Here is a 17,289-nt window from a genome sequence, read left to right on the forward strand (position 1 = left end):
CCATTCCATTGATCCTATATGGTAGGGACATAAACTGTAGATATTAAATGATAACACCATTGAATTCTATGTATTACTTATGACTTCTGGTTTTGATCAGAGTTCAATTGTATTCAAATGAAAATGTGCACTTCCTTGGTTCATTATATTTATTGTATCAAAATATAGTTTTCTTCTTCAGCACAATGACTCAACACTGAGCAAGAAAGAGAATTAAAATTTCATTTCCACCCCCACCTTTTTTTTTTTATTACTTTGCAATGGAGTCCCATGCCCATTGCTCACATTGACAGTAGCTTACTTTATTCTAACATGGACACATTTTAAATTTAAAATATCTTAATACAATAAATAATAATAAATTTCATTATATAAAACCTATTCCAAACTTCTTTCAACTCTTTTCTAATCACTACAAACAAAATATTTTATCCCCTTTGCCCTTCCAGTCCACTTCCAAATTGTTAGGATCCAAAAATGACCTCATTCGTGGCTAACAATAAGAGATGATGTATGAAGAAAAAACACATTTTTAAAAAAGAATCATATTTTGAAATGAAATTTAACATAATAAAAAAGAATTATAAGTTCAAATAAGAATATTTAAAAACAGCTCTGGCTTTCTTCCTCACCTTTGTCCAAGCAAGAAAAGGTAAAGAACTGGCTCACTTAAACATGAGTAAGCCTGTATACAGATCTCAGAATATTTCCTAAAACATGTAGTAGATTGATGCACACTACATAAACGTGCGTTTGTCATTACATTTCTTCAAATTAAACTTGTGTCTCTCAAGCAACAGATAATTTAAAATCTGTTTTATTTTTTATTTCCTTTTCTGTTCTGCTATTTTTATCTTTGTGGTTTATTTGATCTTTTTCATTGCCTCAATTATTTTTACAATTTTCTTACTGCATTTGTATTCAAATACATAAGAAGTAAAATATGTTTTATAAAGGGTCATCTGGTAACTGGATAGGTCATTATAATACAAGCACAAATGAAAATAGCACCTATTTTTTTTAAGATTTATTTTATTTATTTGTGCATACAAGAACTGGGGTCTAGGCCAGAGGTATGGGGAAGGAGGGTGGTGCGAGGATTCACTAGAGACAGTGGAGAGCAGAACAGGCAGATCTACTGAAATACACTGCTGAGGGGAGCAGCGGGCAAGACAGGAGAGGTCTGCTGCACTGTGTGGGTTAGCTCCCTGGCCAGGGATCAAACTCAGGTGGCAGTGGCTGGTGATAGCCTGATAGTGCTAACACTTAACCCCTGCACCACCAGGGAGGTCCCAATAGCACCTATTTTTAAAGAACTTACAGTTTAATAGTGGCCAACCATTATTTCTAATATAGTTTTTATAAAAAAAGTACTAAATTATAAATAATTTATAGCTATAAATAATTTAAACCTATACATGGTTTCATATTTTAAATTCTTATTTTACTGAAGGTAAGATATTGTAATTATTTTAATATCTGTTCTCTATTTTTCCCATTAATTTTTTGTTCAGTAGGGGTTCTTAGCTTACAGGTTGCGGAGTATACAATAACCCCTTCAACTGTAAGCAAAAAAGGGCATGTTATTCTTATCTGGTTTGGAATTTCTAATTTCTTATGTATGAAAGGTGAAATTGGTGCTTGTGTTCATGAGATGAATAAGAAGTTTCTTTTAAATGAAAGTTGGATTTGTATTAGGGTATTAATTCTGATTGGAGGATATTTTCATACTTACACATTTTTCATTACTGAAATTCCTTTATTATTACCTTAAACTTTTAATTAATATATATTTTATATCTTATTCCTCTGAGTTACTAATTGCAATTTGACATTTGTTTTAAATAGATATATAACTAATTCATGTAAATTGATATAAGGAGATATTTATTAATAGAAGTGAAAACTGAATTGCCAAATTTCTGGTTCTTGAAAGAACTTAATTCTTTATGGTTAAATTTTAGAAGTTCAAAAATGACAGGTTTTACTTTGGAATATTATGAAGTTGTCCTTTAAAAGAATATAGATTGGGTTCCAGTTTGCTTAGTCTGCTTCATGAATATCTTATTCTAAAAGTTCCAGGTAGCAGATGATGTCAGCAAAATTGGAAAAGTAAGGACCTTTGACTGTTCTCATCTCTGTAAAAGCGAGGATTAAAAAACTGACCAAAATTTTCAGAGTCAACTTTTTTAGAATTCTGAAAATTAACTATCCGGGAAGAATTTGAGAAAAACATTGGATTCTTGGTAAAAACATTGAGCTCTAGCATTTTAACTTACCCCATTGGCCATCCCCCCCTCTGTAGCTCTACAGTAACATTGAAAGCAAACATTTCATAATTGTGGTAAAAACCAGCATCCTGGCATTCACTAGAGGAGGCAAAACAGTAATGGAACTCCTTCAAAGCCTCATGCCCAGAAAATTATCCTTATTTGACCCGACTGGTAGTTCCCCAAAAGACCATGTTTGGAAAGCTTGTCTTTATTTGACCTGACTTAAAGATTACCCACTGCGAAAACTTTTCCCTGGAGGCATTTGCTGAAAATTTCTAGAGGCTATTGTTTAATTTCATCGCTGCCTAAGGCAGGAGATAATCATTGGGGCAATTTAAAAAGGCTGAAAAATGAGATGTCTGAAAGCTACAACATATTTATGAGAGTCAAGAAAGTTAAGTACATGTGTTTGACTGTGCCCATGCTTAGGAAAGAACTGGAAAGGTTCTCAGCTCTGGCCCACTTTCAGACTGCACAAGCACAAATTAAATGCTAAGGCAGTGTTGTCAACTCTGTGAGTGTGGAAGGTCTGCCCTAATGTGCATACACAGCTCCTGAGCAAAGCATAAGCTAACTAAGGAGACACACAAGGAAGAATGTAAGCTTTGCAAAATTAATTCCATAACATCACAAAACAAACAAATGAGAACAAAAATAACAACAGTAACAACAAACCCTGCAAGAAGGGAGATAATGATTTTCCGTGCTGGCATATTACTTAAAATGTCCAACTTTCAACAAAAATTATAAAACATGCAAAGAAACAAGAAAGCATTGCCCATACATGAGGGGAAAAGTAATCAATACAAACTGTTCCTGAGCAAAGTCAGCTGTTGGACTTACTAGAAAGAGTTTAAACCAGCTATGTAAAATCTGTTCAAAGAAATACAGAAAATCATGTCTAAAAAACTGAAGGAAAGTATCAGAATCAACAAATTGAAACCATTAGTAAAAAGACAGAAATTATTAAAAAGAGAGAACCAAATGGAAGTTTTTTTAGTTGAAAACTATAATAACCAAAGTGAAAAATTCACTGGAGGGATTCAATACCAGCTTTGAGCAGTCAAAAAAGAAATTGGCAAACTTGAAGATAGGCCCATTGAGATTATTTAGTCAGAAGTACAGAAAGAAAAAAGATTGAACAAAGTTAACTTAATGTCATAGTTCTGTGGAATAATAGTATCAAGCACACCACCATATGCATAACTGGGTACCAGAGGAGAGAAATATCTAAAGAAATAATGATAAAAAATTTCCCTAATCTGATGAAAAACATAAATTCAAAGATCCAAGAAGCTCATCAAACTCCAAGTAGTGTAAATTGGGAATATACTATAATCAAACTGTCAAAAGCAACAGACAAGGAAGATATTTGACAAACAGAAAGTGAGAAGCAAGTCTGATGAAAAGAAATCTTCAGTAAGATTAACAGCAAGTTTCTATTCAGAAACCATGGAGGCCAGAAGGCAATGGGATAACATGCAAAATGATGAAAGAAAAAAAAAGTATTCTAAGAATTCTATATCCAGCAAAGCCATAACTCAAAAATAAAGGCTAAATTAATAAATTCCCAGTTTAAAGAAATGGAGAAAATGTGTCATAACAAATCTTCAGTACAAGGAATACTAAAAGTAGTCCTTTAAGCCGAAAAGAAAACACATAGTAACTAAAACCATAGGAAGAAAGAAATGACACCAGTAAAGATAACTACTATATGTAAATATAACCATATGTAAATATAAAGATAGTATAAATGTGGTTTTAACTGTAACATTTTTTTCTAACTGATTTAAGAGCTAACCACATAAAGTAGCAATTATAAATCTGTTGATGATCATACAATGCATAAAGATATTGGCATGAAAATAACAGTAGAGAGGAGGACATAGAGCTATGTTGGATCTAAGTGTTTATATACTATTGAAATTAAGTTTCTATTAATCTGAGTCACACTGTTATAAGTTAAGATGTTAATTATCATCCCCAAATTAAACAATAAGAAAATAACCTCCCAATAATAGTACTAGCAAGAAAAAAATATTGTTAAAGAAAATGTGTTGTCTTCTTGCTGACTACAAGTTGAATGCGTTGGGTTACATTACCTTCATAAGTTGGTGCACGGTGCTGTAACTTTCACCTGGTGGAAACTTGTTAGATTCAGACTCCACTTCCAGACCTACTGACTGAGAATGATATCCCCAATTCAATAGTTTGAGAAGCACTGGCCTATAAAGAGGAAACATCACCAAGATACCAAGATGGCAATAAAGGAGAATCTTTGCTTCACTCCAAGACAAACAACAACCAGAGCATTAATACACTGAGAGAGTCCCAAGATTTGGATGAAACTGAAGCACTCCTTGTACCTCAGAAACCAAAACACACTGCACCAGAACTGACACAGAGGAGATTCATGCTTCTCTTTTTTTTTTTTTTTTTTTTTTAAGATTTATTTATTTATTTATTTATTTATACAAGCACTGGGTACAGTCAGAAGCATGGTAGGGTGAGAGAATTCACCAGAGCCAGAGCGGGGAGCAGAACAGGCAGACAGAGGAGGTACGCTGCTGAGGGGCGCAGCAGGCGGCAGGAGAGGTCTGTGCGCTGTGTGGGACCCTCGCCTGGTGGCCGGGGATCGAACCGGCGCTGCAGAGGCTGCAGGCAGCTTCGCAACCCAGCGCTCTACCACTGCGCCACCAGGGAGGCCCAGATTCATGCTTCTTTAAACATAAGTCTGGGGCCCTTGTAAGAAAGGCAACAGATAAGGTGCTTTAGACTAATCTCCCTCACCCCCACTCCTCAGGACTGGTACTGACTTTATGAAATGCACTGACAGTGGACAGACTGCCAAGACTCAGATCTGGGACCCAGAGAGGAAGGATAGTGGCAGTGCAAAAAAACAGGAACCTGTGCTCCTCCATACCCCTTCCCTACTCTAGTGATCAACTGCAAATACAGGTACCTATGCAAGCCAACAGAGGCCAAAAGCATCCAATCAAATCAAAGCACCAACTGCTCGCAAAGTATTAATGCAACTCTTAAGTTGCTGATCACATACCAGAAAGGGGAATGGGAAGAGCTAACTTAAAGTAGTGAAATGGGCAGGAAAAAAAATAACACATGGCAACTTGAGACCTCAAGGGAATGTGACATGGAAAGACCAACTCTCCAGATTCCAACCAAAAAAATATGAAAGTTTGTATCTCCTTATCAGAGAGTTCAAATTTGCTATAATAATAATAATTTAAAAAGCTCAAAGAGATAGAAGAAAACACAGAAAGTCAGGTCAAAGTGATACAAGAGAACTCGCAAAAGCTAATCAAAGAAATACAACAAAATTCAGGAAAACAATTTAATGGACTCAGAAATGAAATCCATGAATAGAAGGTAGAAATTGAAGCTTTTAGTAAGAAAATAACATTAAGGATGTAAGAAGCTCAATAAATGAGATTTTTAAAACTTCTACAGAAAGCTATGGAAGCAGAATAGACCAAATGGAGGAACAAATCAGTGACTTTTAAGATGCTAATACACAAAAGACCCAAGTGAAAGAAGAAAGAGTAAGAAGATGTGAAAACAGAAGAATTTCAAATACTATCCAACTCCTTTAGGAAAGGCAACAGAGTGAGAAGGGAACAGAGAACTTATTCAAACAATAGCCCAAAACTTTTCAAAAGTGAAATCAAAAAATAACTGAAGATGAAGAAAAATGATTACACAACTTCTCAGAATCTATGGAATGTCACAAAAGCAGTGCTAAAAGGAAAGTGTATAGTGATAAGGCCTACCTCAGGAAGCAAGAAAAAGTGCAAATAGGACATTTAAACTTGTATCTAAAAGAAGAAAAAGCAAAAACAAAAGTCAATACATAAGAGGAAATAATAAAAATAAGAGCTGAAATTAACAAAAAAGAGATCAAAAAGACAATCCCAATGATCAATGGGAAAACAAGAACTGGCTCTTTGAAAAAATTTACAAAATAGAAAAACCTTTAACCAGACTAACAAGGAGAGAGAATACAGATTAAAAAAGAAATCAGAACTAAAATAGAAGTTTTAACAGATACTGCAGAAATAAAAAGGATCATAAGAGAGTATCATGAAAAATTATATGGTAACAAATTGAATGAACTAGAAGAAATGGACAAATTCTTAGAAACACACAACATTTCAGGATTGTATCAGGAAGAAGTAGATAACCTGAATAGAACCATCATAAGTAAAAAAATTAAAATGGAAATTAAATAGTAAGTAAAAGCCTCACCCAACATAAAAAAGATTAAAAAAAAATCAAGATAGCTTCACAAGTGAATTCTACTGAAGTTTCAAAGAATTAATACCTCTCCTTTTTGAACTCTTCCATAAAACTTCCAAATCTATTCCACAAAACTAGTGTTACCCTGATTCTGAAATCAGAAAAGAATGTAAAAAGGCAAAGAAAACTTACAGGCAGATAAATCCGATGAACATAGATGCAGAAATCTTAACCAAATTAAACAATACATTAAAAGAATACACCATGATCAAGTGGAATTTATTCTAGGAGTGCAAGGATGGTTTAACATACACAAATCAGTAAACTTGACATACTGTGTCACCCAAAAGGACAATCTTATGATCATCTCAATAGATGCTGAAAAAGCATTTGACAAGCTTCAACATCATTTCATGATAAAAACCCTCAACAAAATAGGTATACAAGGAATGTGCCTCAAAATAGTAAAGGCTACATATTACAAACCAATAACCAACATCATACTCAATGGTGAAAACTGAAATATTTTCCTCTGAAGATCAGGAACAAGAGAAGGATATCCACTCTCACCACTATTATTTGTTATAGGGTAGAAGTCTTAGCAATGGCGATTAGACAAGAAAATTATATAAAAGATGCCTTAACTGAAAAGGGAGAATCACTATTTGCAGGTGATGTGATAATATAATAGAAAATCCCAAACACTGCAGTAAAATGCTATTAAAATTAATAAACAAATATAGCAAAGTGGTAGGTTACAAAATTAAAAGCAAAAATCTGTTGTGTTTCTATGCACAAATTATGAACTAGCAGAATGAGGAATCATGAATACAGTCTCATTTACAATTGAATCAAAAAGAAATACCTGGGAATAAATTTAACCAAAGACATGAAACACTTTTACAATGAAAACTAATAAAATATGTTGAAAGAGATAGAAGATACAAAGAAATGGAAGGATAGTCCATGTTCATGAGTTGGAAGAATTAACATAGTTAAAATGACTGTATTACTGAAAATAATATACAGATCCAATATACAATGCAATCTATTAAAATTGCAATAGCATTCTTCAGAGAATAGAACAAAAACTCATGAAATTTATTTGGAATTATAAAAGACATGGAATAGCACAAAAGCTTCAGAGGAAAAAAAATAAAGGCATTACAGTCTCTGACTATATACTACAAAGTAATGGTAATTAAAGCAGGTTAGTATTGGACTAAAAACATACACACATATCAGAATTGAGAGCCCACCCACATACTAATTTGTGACAAAAGAGTCAAGAGTTTACAATGGAGCAAGGAAAGTCTCTTCAATAAATGCTGTTAGGAAAACTGGACAGCTACATGCAAAAGAATGAAATTAGACCACTGGCTAACACTGTACATTTGCAGTGAAATGATTTTTAGCAATGGTGCCAAAACTACTCAATGAAGAAAGAATAGTTTCTTCAAAACACTGGTATTACAACAACTAGACAGAAGCATGAAGGTGGGTGGACCCCTATTGCACACCAAAAGCAAATTTTAGCCCAAGGTAGATAAAAGACCTAAATGTCAGAGTTAAAACTTTAAAACTTTTAGGAGAAAGGATGGACTGCAACCAACAACTACAAAATATAAATTAAACTTCATCTAAATTTAAAACTTCGCATCAAAGAACAGAGTCAACAAAGTTAAAAGACACAGAATTGGAGAAAATAACTGTAAAACATGTATCTGATAATATTATAGTATCTCAAATATACAAAGAACTATTAAAAACCAACAATAAACAACTCAATTAAAAATGATGATAGTGAGGGCCTCCCCTGGTGGCGCAGCGGTTGAGCACTGGGTTGCGAGGCTGCCCGCAACCTCTGCAGCGCCAATTCGATCCCCGGCCACCAGCAAGGGTCCCACAAAAAAAAAAAAAAAAATGATGATAGTGAATTTGAACATTTCTTCCGAGAGTTACAAATGGTCAATAAACATGTTGAAAAATGCTCCACATCATTGCTCATTAAGGAAATGGAAATACAAACCACACTGAGATACCACTTCATAACCATTAGGATTGTTATACTCAAAAAGACAATAAAATTTTTTGGCAAGGATGTGATAAATTTGAATTCTTCCACATTGCTGACTGGAATGTAAAATGATAACAGCTACCATGGAAAACAGTTTGGCAGTTCCACAAAAGTTAAACATAGTGTTACTCAACAACCACACAATTTCAATCCTAGGTATGTATTCCTAAGAGTATTAAAAATATATTCATGCAAAATCTGATACATGAGTGTTCCTAGCAGAATTATTCGTTATAGGTAAATATGGAAACAAATCAAATGTTCATCAACTGAAGAATGGATAAACACACCACTACAGACAATACTATATTACTCTGCTATGAAAAGGAATGAAGAATATACAAGGCTGGTTCAGCATTCAGAAATCAATTACTGTAGTCTATTGTATCAAAAGACTAAAGGAGACAAGTCACTTAAATCATACCAATAGATGCAGAAAAATAATTTGAAAAAATCCAATACCTATTCAGGATAAAAGCTTTGAGCAGGGCCTCCCCGGTGGCGCAGCGGTTGAGCGCTGGGTTGCGAAGCTGCCCTCGGCCTCTGCGGCGCCGGTTCGATCCCCGGCTGCTCCCCGGCCACCAGAGGAGGGTCCCACATGGTGCGCAGACCTCTCCTGCCGCCTGCTCCCCTCAGCATCGTACTTCGGTCCTTCTGCCTGCTCTGCTCCCCGCTCTGGCTCTGGTGAATTCTTCACCCTCCCGCGCTTCTGACTGTACCCAGTGCATGTATAAACAAAACAAACAAACAAATAAATAAATAGTGAATATTTAAAAAAAAAAAAAAAGCTTTGAGCAAACTTAAAAGGAAGGGAACTTACTCAACTTGATAAAGAACATTACCAAAAACCCTACAGCTAACATCACACTTAAACATGAGAAACTATATGCATCCCCCTGGAAAAACTGGGAACAAGGTGAGGGTATCCTCACTCACCATAGTTGTAAGCGTTTATGTGGAAGTCCTAGCTAATGCAAAAGATAGAATAGGAAATGAAATCTGTGCAGATTTGAGAAGGAAGAATTGAAACTGTCTCTGTTGTCAGGTGATTTAATTGTTTATGTAGAAAATTCCAAAGAACCATCTTCAACAACAACAATAAAAATAGAATAAGTGATTGTAGCAAGGTCCAGGTCACAAGATTAATGCACAGAAGTCAGTTGTCTTCCTATGTACCAGCAATGAGCAACTATACTTTGAAATTTAAAATATAACACCATTATATTAACACTAAAAGTATTGGAATATTTATATATAAACTTAAATATTTATAATTTCTATAAGAAGAAAATTACAAAACACTGATAAAAGAAATTCCTCTCATAATGGGAACAAGGCAAGGATAGTTATCTCACAGTTCTTATTCATCATAGTGCTAAAAGCCATCACAATAAGGTTTAAAAAAAAGGACGTGTAGGTGTATAAATCGGAAAGGAGGAAGTGAAACTTCCTATTTGCAGGTGATATAGAAGTATATGTACAAAATCCAAAAGATCTTAAAAAAAAAACTGTCAGAACTAATAAGTGAGTTCATGGATGATTTGAGATTAACATAACAAACTCATTTTTATTTTCTATGATCTAGCAAAGAGAACCTGGAAACCACAGTATAAAAAACAATGCTATTTGTGTTGCTCAGAAATAAAAAATTTTAGGTCTAAGTTCCACAAAATATGTACAAGCCTTATGGTTAAAAACTACAAAACTTATGAAAGGAATGAAGGATATAAATAAATGGAGTGATGTATTCTGTTCTTGAATTGGAAGACTCAGCATAATAAAGATGTCATTTCTCCCCCAAATTTATAGGTTTGCTCCAATTCTAATTAAAATCCCAGAAGATTTGTAAGGATATGGAACACTTATCCTAAAATATATATGGAAAAGCAGAAGAATGAGAATACTAAAACAATTTTGAAAAACTGTAGTGAATTGGGAAGAATCATTCTACTCCATTTTAAGCCTTATATACCCATAGGAGTTGATACAGTTTGGTACTGTCAGAGGGATAGATACATAGATGAATGGCACAGATTAGATTGCTCAGAAATAGCCCAACACAAGTATAGCCAACTATTTCTTTTTTTTAAGATTTATTTATTTATACAAGAACCAGGGTACGGCCCAGATGTGCGGGAGAGTGAGAGTATTCACCAGAGACAGGGCGGGGAGCAGAATAGGCAGACTGACCAAAATACACTGCTGAGGGGAGCAATGGGCGAGACAGGAGAGGTCCGCCATGCCATGTGGGTGGACAGCTTGACAGTGCTGCACTCAACGGCCTGCGCCACCAGGGAGGCCTACCAACTATTTCTTTTAACAAAGGTTCAAACCTAATGGGACATCCATAGGCCAAAAATGGAATCTCAACCTAAATCTTACATCTTATATAAAAGTTAATCCAGAGTGGATCATAGATTAAATGTAAACCATACAACTATATAACTTTTAAAAGAAAATACACCAGAAAATCACTGGGATCTAGAAGAGTTCTTAGACATGACACCACATATAAAATCTATAGATGAAAAACCCTCAACAGTAAAAAATAATAATAATAATAATAGTTATCAATTAGTGGGTTTAAAAAGTGAACATTCTCTAAAAAAAAGATTGTACAAATTCCTACTGAGTACATGAAAATATGATCAGCATCATTACCTATTAGAGAAACATAAACAAAAGCTGCAATGAGATAACTACACTAATTGTTGAGACAGCTGCAATGAAAGGTAATGATAATACCATATTCTGGCAAGAATGTGGCAATACTGGATCTTTCATATGTTGCTGGTGGGAATATAAAGTGGTCTAGTCACTCTGGAAAATAGTTTGGCAGTTACTTTTTTTTTAAAAAAAAAAATAAGACAGTTTAAACTTATGCTTGCATGTAATCCATTAGTTTTACGCCAGGAAAATGTATATCCCAAAGGAAGGAAAACCTAAATGCACATTAAGACCTCTAGTCAGATTTTCATAGCAGTGCTGTTTATAATAGGTAAAATTTGGAAATAACTAAAATGTCCTAGAAATGGGTTGATGGCTAAACAATTTGGGGTACATTCAGACCATGAAGTACTATGCAGCAATGAAAAAGAAGACAATCTATTAATGCATGCAACTATTTGGATGAATTGCAAAAAATTATGCTGTTTTTCACAAAAGCTTTTTCTATAGGCCATATACCTTAACATTTCCTTTATATGTTTCAAGGTGATAAAATTATAGAACTGGAAAATATGTCCACCATGATATTTGGGTGAGAAGTGTGAGGAGTAGGTGTGACTGCTAAGGATGTGACTGTAAGGAGTAGGTGTGACTATTAGGATCATTTTGGAACAATTTTGTACCTACAATTTTGTATCTCTCTTATAGTTGCTATGTGAATTTACACTTGGTGATAAAATACAATCTCAACACACATGAATGTATGTAAGACTGGCAAGTGTTTGTCAATTTGTTTGTACCAATGTCAATTTCCTGGTTTTGATATTGTACTACAGTTATTTAAGGTGTTACAGAGGAGGACTGAGTTCAGAGTTTATAGTATCTCTACTATTTTTGTACTTCCTGTTAATGTACATTTATTTTAAAAATTAAAAATTTTAAAGATTTATTTATTTATTTATGCATACAAGAGCTGGGGTGCAGGCCAGAGGTCCAGGAACTGGTGAGAGGATTCACCAGATTCAGAGTAGGGAGCAGAGCAGGCAGATTAACTGAAATACTCTGCTGAAGGGAGCAATGGGCGAGACAAGAGAGGTCTGCTGCACCATGTGGGATGTGGGTTAACTCCCTGGCCATGGATCGAACTCGTGCTGCAGTGGCTGCTGATAACTTCATAGTGCTGAGACTTAACCCCTGCGCCACCAAGGAGGCCCAAAAAATTAAAAAAAAATTATAGTTTCTTCATAATCATAATTAGCCCACAAAAGTTTTAGCGTATAGGCAAAAACATTTTAACTTAAGATTTTGATTTGCAAATAATCCAAATTGGTCTGTATAGGCATACTCTGATTAATATAACTGATAGTGTAATCAAAAACTGTCACTTGTTTTCCTCAGGAAACATGAATATTTAATAGATGAATATTTACATAGGGAATTTATGTTCATTTTGTGGAATAATTATTCATCTAGCTAATAAATCTATATCACCTCCTTTTGCACACACATTTGCCAAAACCTTTTAGTTGCAATTGTATTTTCTTGGTGTCACATTTTCTTCCATTATAGTATACAATTGAAATGGTTAGAAATAATCTAGCAAGTTCCAAGATATTAAGTCTTATACTTATGTTTAATTTTGTCATATAAAATGTAATTCCTGGCAGAAAAACCTCTCACATCCTCCCCACTGCTCCTCTCAGCAAGGTATTCAATAAATCAGCCTTTCCTGTTCTGAAAAAAAAAAAATACTTAAAATATAATTCTTGAGAAGTTTGTTCATGTGTTTTAAATGGATCACAGTTCTAATATGTTCTATTTTATAAATATTTCAAACAAAAAGACCCGCCCTATCTGGGATAAATGAATCAGTCATGCTTTTTACACCACTAGCCTCTGTGGCTATCACCTGATTGTGTTAACACAGAAGGCTCGTGGGCACAGGGCACGAGTGTCTGATTGTGGACGCCTGGAGTATGGGTGTTTGCACATGTGTAAGTGTGCACTCCTGAGCCTAGAAGCAGGGATGAAAGTAGCAGCAGCAGTGGGAGGATGAGTGGCATGACTACGGAAGAGGCGAGACCATGAGCCGACATAAGAGAGAGCACACCAGAGAGAGTCCAGAAGAAGAGTGTAAAGATTTGTGGGGACTGGGACTCAGTTGCCTGCCTGCCTCCTAGCAACCCCTGCCTGGCCCGTGCCTTCTTCTTTGCTTGCCAGCCACCCTGCCTGGTGTGCCTGTGTACCTGGCTCCCTGAGAAAGCGTTAAAAACTGAAAAATCTGCCAAGGGCTCCGGGACTCTCTTTATCCGTCGTCCTGAATTGTTAGTGAACCTGCTGTGTGCATGCTGGCATTACACTATCAAACACAGATGATTATTTTTTACTATTTTTTTATTTATATCTTTTACGTCATTGTGTATCCCCTGTAAAATTCCCACCACCAGTTCACCAATGAACCATCACTATAGTCCCCTGTTTTCATCCCTTTTCACCCCCTCCCTCGAAGAATGTGTCCAATTTATGGTTGCCTGCCAATATTTTTTTTTAAATTATTGTTGCTGTTATTTTTTCCTGATCCCTTATTTGGTTCCCCTGTATTCCTCCTATAAGTGAAACCATTCAGTATTTTTCATTTTCCTTCTGGCTTATTTCACTAAGCATGATCCCTTCTAGTTCCATCCATGTTGGGGCAAATGGCATGAGTTTATCTTTTTAGATTGGTGAATAGTATTCCATTGTGTATATATACCACATCTTCTTGATCCACTCAGCTATTTTTGGCATTTAGGTTGTTTCCTTATCTTGCCTATTGTAAATAGAAACACTAATGGATTATCCCTTATGTGTCTTATCATATACATGTGAAATATTCATTTAATTTTACTTTTCAGTTATCAAATAATCACTTTTAAGCATTGTTATTGTTAATCATAGATATTATAGCTGATGGAGTCCTTTTAAAAATTTGTAGTTGTTAATACTAGTTCTATAGGGAGCACAGAAAATAATTTGTAGTTCGTGGAGTAGTTTGGAGGAAAAATATTGCTTAAAGAACAGCTTCCACCTAGTGGAATAATTTTGAGCAAAACACCCCCCTTCTACAGTTCCTAATCATAGTAGTCATTTAAGTACTTTATGGCTCTCTGGCCAAAAGGGAATTTTCCTATTAGGCTTTTTGTTTAGCGCAAAATTTTTTATATGGAAAATTATGTACTTCCATAGAGCTTAGGCAATGAATTATGAGTGTTATTTTAGCAAATTGTCATAATAATACCATCTTTCTCTTTTTCCTGATGGCAATTTTTTGCAACTGTAGTGAACCCTGTGAGGCCAGACTCAACTTTAAAAATAAATTCATCTTTTTTTTAACATTTTTAAAGAAATACCACTGTTACACATCTTTCTTTATTGACAGTATTCTTTTCGACAGTATTTCTCCCCTCATGTGTGGTCACCGTAGCAATCCCACCACCAAAGCACCACAGTCCATTGTGTTCTTCCCCCACCCTTCTCACTCCTCCCCCCCACAATGCTAAAGTTGTGTGTCTTTTTTTTTTTTTAAGATTTATTTATTTATTCATACAAGCACTGGGTACATCAGAGCACGGGAGGGTGAGAGAATTCACCAGAGCCAGATTGGGGAACAGAACAGGCAGAGTGACAAAGTACACTGCTGAGGGGAGCAGCGGGCGGCAGGGGAGGTCTGTCATGCCATGTGGGACTCTCGCCGGCAGCCGGGGATCAAACCAGCGCTGCAGAGGCTGCGGGCAGCTTCGCAGCCCAGCGCTCAACCGCTGCGCCACCAGGGGAGGCCCTGAAATCGTGTGTCTTTTAATGGCTATTTTTTCTGCAAGCATTATGACAAGCATTGCTGGACAACTATTTAACATAAGATACAATTTTTTCAGTTGAGGCTTAAAATTATCTTGCTAATCAAATCCTGTTCATGTTTACTATTCTGTAGCTGCTGATGAATCTGAAGCTAAGGTAATTTATAGTGACTGGTGTTAAGATCAACTATGTGGGGAAAGAAAAATTTTTTTTATCTTCTGAATTTTTTTGCCTTTTAAAAAAATGCAGAGAAGGCTTAAGTCCACATTACCTGCTTGTGAAAGTATGTGATTAATTGTTAAACTGAAATGATGTATAATTCCAGTTATAAACACTAATATTACATATCATGTGTTGGCCATAATCCCCAACATCAAGTTTATTCATAAATTTCTCTTAATCTAGATTTCTCATCTCATGACTTAGGTATGACTCTCAAAGCTCTTTGGCTTGTATATACAATTTTATCTTAATATCACATTCAGGAGATGTTAACAGTATGAAAAATTGAGATGAGAGACTGCTTTTTTATCTGAAATAAGCAGCTTTTTTTTTTTTTTTTGAGCACTTATGTGGGAAGTGTCCCCTGTTATTTTGCTGCTGTTTTTTTCTTTGTATCATTTTTTTGTTGAAAGACCATTGGTTATAACACTGTATATAATTTAGGAATACAAGTTCACACCTCTTCAAATGTATGTTACCACACCACACCCACCACCAAGCACCAATATCCTCAACCATGTTGCATAGCCCCTTTTGCTCTCCCCCACCCTCTCCTGGTAGTGTCATTTCTGCACTCAGATTTTGTTGTGTCGGCAACACCACGCTGATAGACGGAAGTTGTGCAGCAGGCTTCACAATGCAGGATGCTGCTGAACGAGCAAGATACTGACCTTTTTTATTGATAGAATAATCAATCATATAGCATCAGTGTAAGGGCAGGAATGGGACATGGAGCAGGATTTCTATGACCCAAGTAGACGGGGTAAAGGAGGAGAGTCCTGGAGTCCTCAGTGGCTTTTGCAGGCTTTTATTGGGATTTACCAGGCACACGGCAGGCAGGGGTGCTGGGGGCTGCCAGCCCCCAGCAAGTCTTCACTCTGTGTGGGCTCTCCAGCATTCTCTCTGCTTCTCTGCTTCCTTGATTCTTCCGTTTGTTCTCTGCTCTCCTGGCGTCCCTGTGACACTGCCCTTATAAGCGCAGTATGAGCCCAGGTGAATCCCATCTACCTATGCCCACACCCTACTCCAGGTGCCCGCCATCAAGCATACATTCAAGACCGCAAGTATCCATCATCAATCCTAATGGTGGGAGGGCAGAAAAGCCTGATACTTTTTACCTTACCCTGCAATCAGTTACTTGGGGTAGGAGAAAAAGATCGGTAAAACTAAAAATGTGCTTATGTCATCTAGGGCTTCAGAGGGATAGGAGTCTGCTCACCAGATAATTCTTATCTGCTTAATGACCAAGTGTTGTAATTGAAACCATACTCCATGGTTCTAATCTTATCAACAAGGCATTCCACTGATCAGCTTCTGGGGTCCCTTGTTATACATCAGTCAACAGCCCCTCCGGGCATTCCTGGTCATATCTCAAGAGTACCTTTATGCATTGGTCAACCGCCCCCCAGGTGTTCCAGTCATACCTCGTGATGCATATCGTTCCCAGGGTGATCAAGCTTCCTGCTCTTAATTGATTTGAAAAGCAGTTTGTAAGGCTGGGCTCTATAATTGATTGACCGAGCAGTTCTGACTTGTATAGGAATACAGAACTGCAGGTAATAAAAATGGTGGCCGAGCAGGCCACTTAGGATGAGCAGACCCACAAGATTTCTAGGGTTTGCTTGTTTTTTTTTTTTTAAGATTTATTTATTTATACAAGCACTGGGTACAGTCAGAAGCTCGGGAGGGTGAGAGAATTCACCAGAGCCAGAGCAGAGAGCAGAACAGGCAGACTGACAAGTACACTGCTGAGGGGAGCAGCGGGCTGCAGGAGAGGTCTGTGTGCCATGTGGGACCCTCACCCGGTGACCGGGGATCGAACTGATGCTGCAGAGGCTGCGGGCAGCTTCGCAGCCCAGCGCTCAACCGCTGCGCCACCAGTGAGGCCCTTGTTTTGGTTTTGTGTGTTCCTTTGTTAATTGTTTATAGTCCACATAAGAGTGAAGTTGTCTGGTATTTTTC

At 36.3% G+C, this 17,289-nt stretch overlaps 1 protein-coding gene across 6 annotated transcripts in view; it reads left to right on the top strand.

Annotated features, from left to right (window-relative positions):
- CASK (calcium/calmodulin dependent serine protein kinase) overlaps positions 1–17,289 on the top strand; it is a 392,726-nt gene that overhangs the window by 76,807 nt on the left and 298,630 nt on the right. The gene's annotated exons all lie outside the window — the stretch shown is intronic.

The sequence above is a fragment of the Talpa occidentalis genome, unplaced genomic scaffold (genome assembly GCF_014898055.3).
Source record: "Talpa occidentalis isolate TD23 unplaced genomic scaffold, MPIMG_talOcc4v2.1 talOcc4.15, whole genome shotgun sequence".
Lineage (NCBI taxonomy): Eukaryota > Metazoa > Chordata > Mammalia > Eulipotyphla > Talpidae > Talpa > Talpa occidentalis.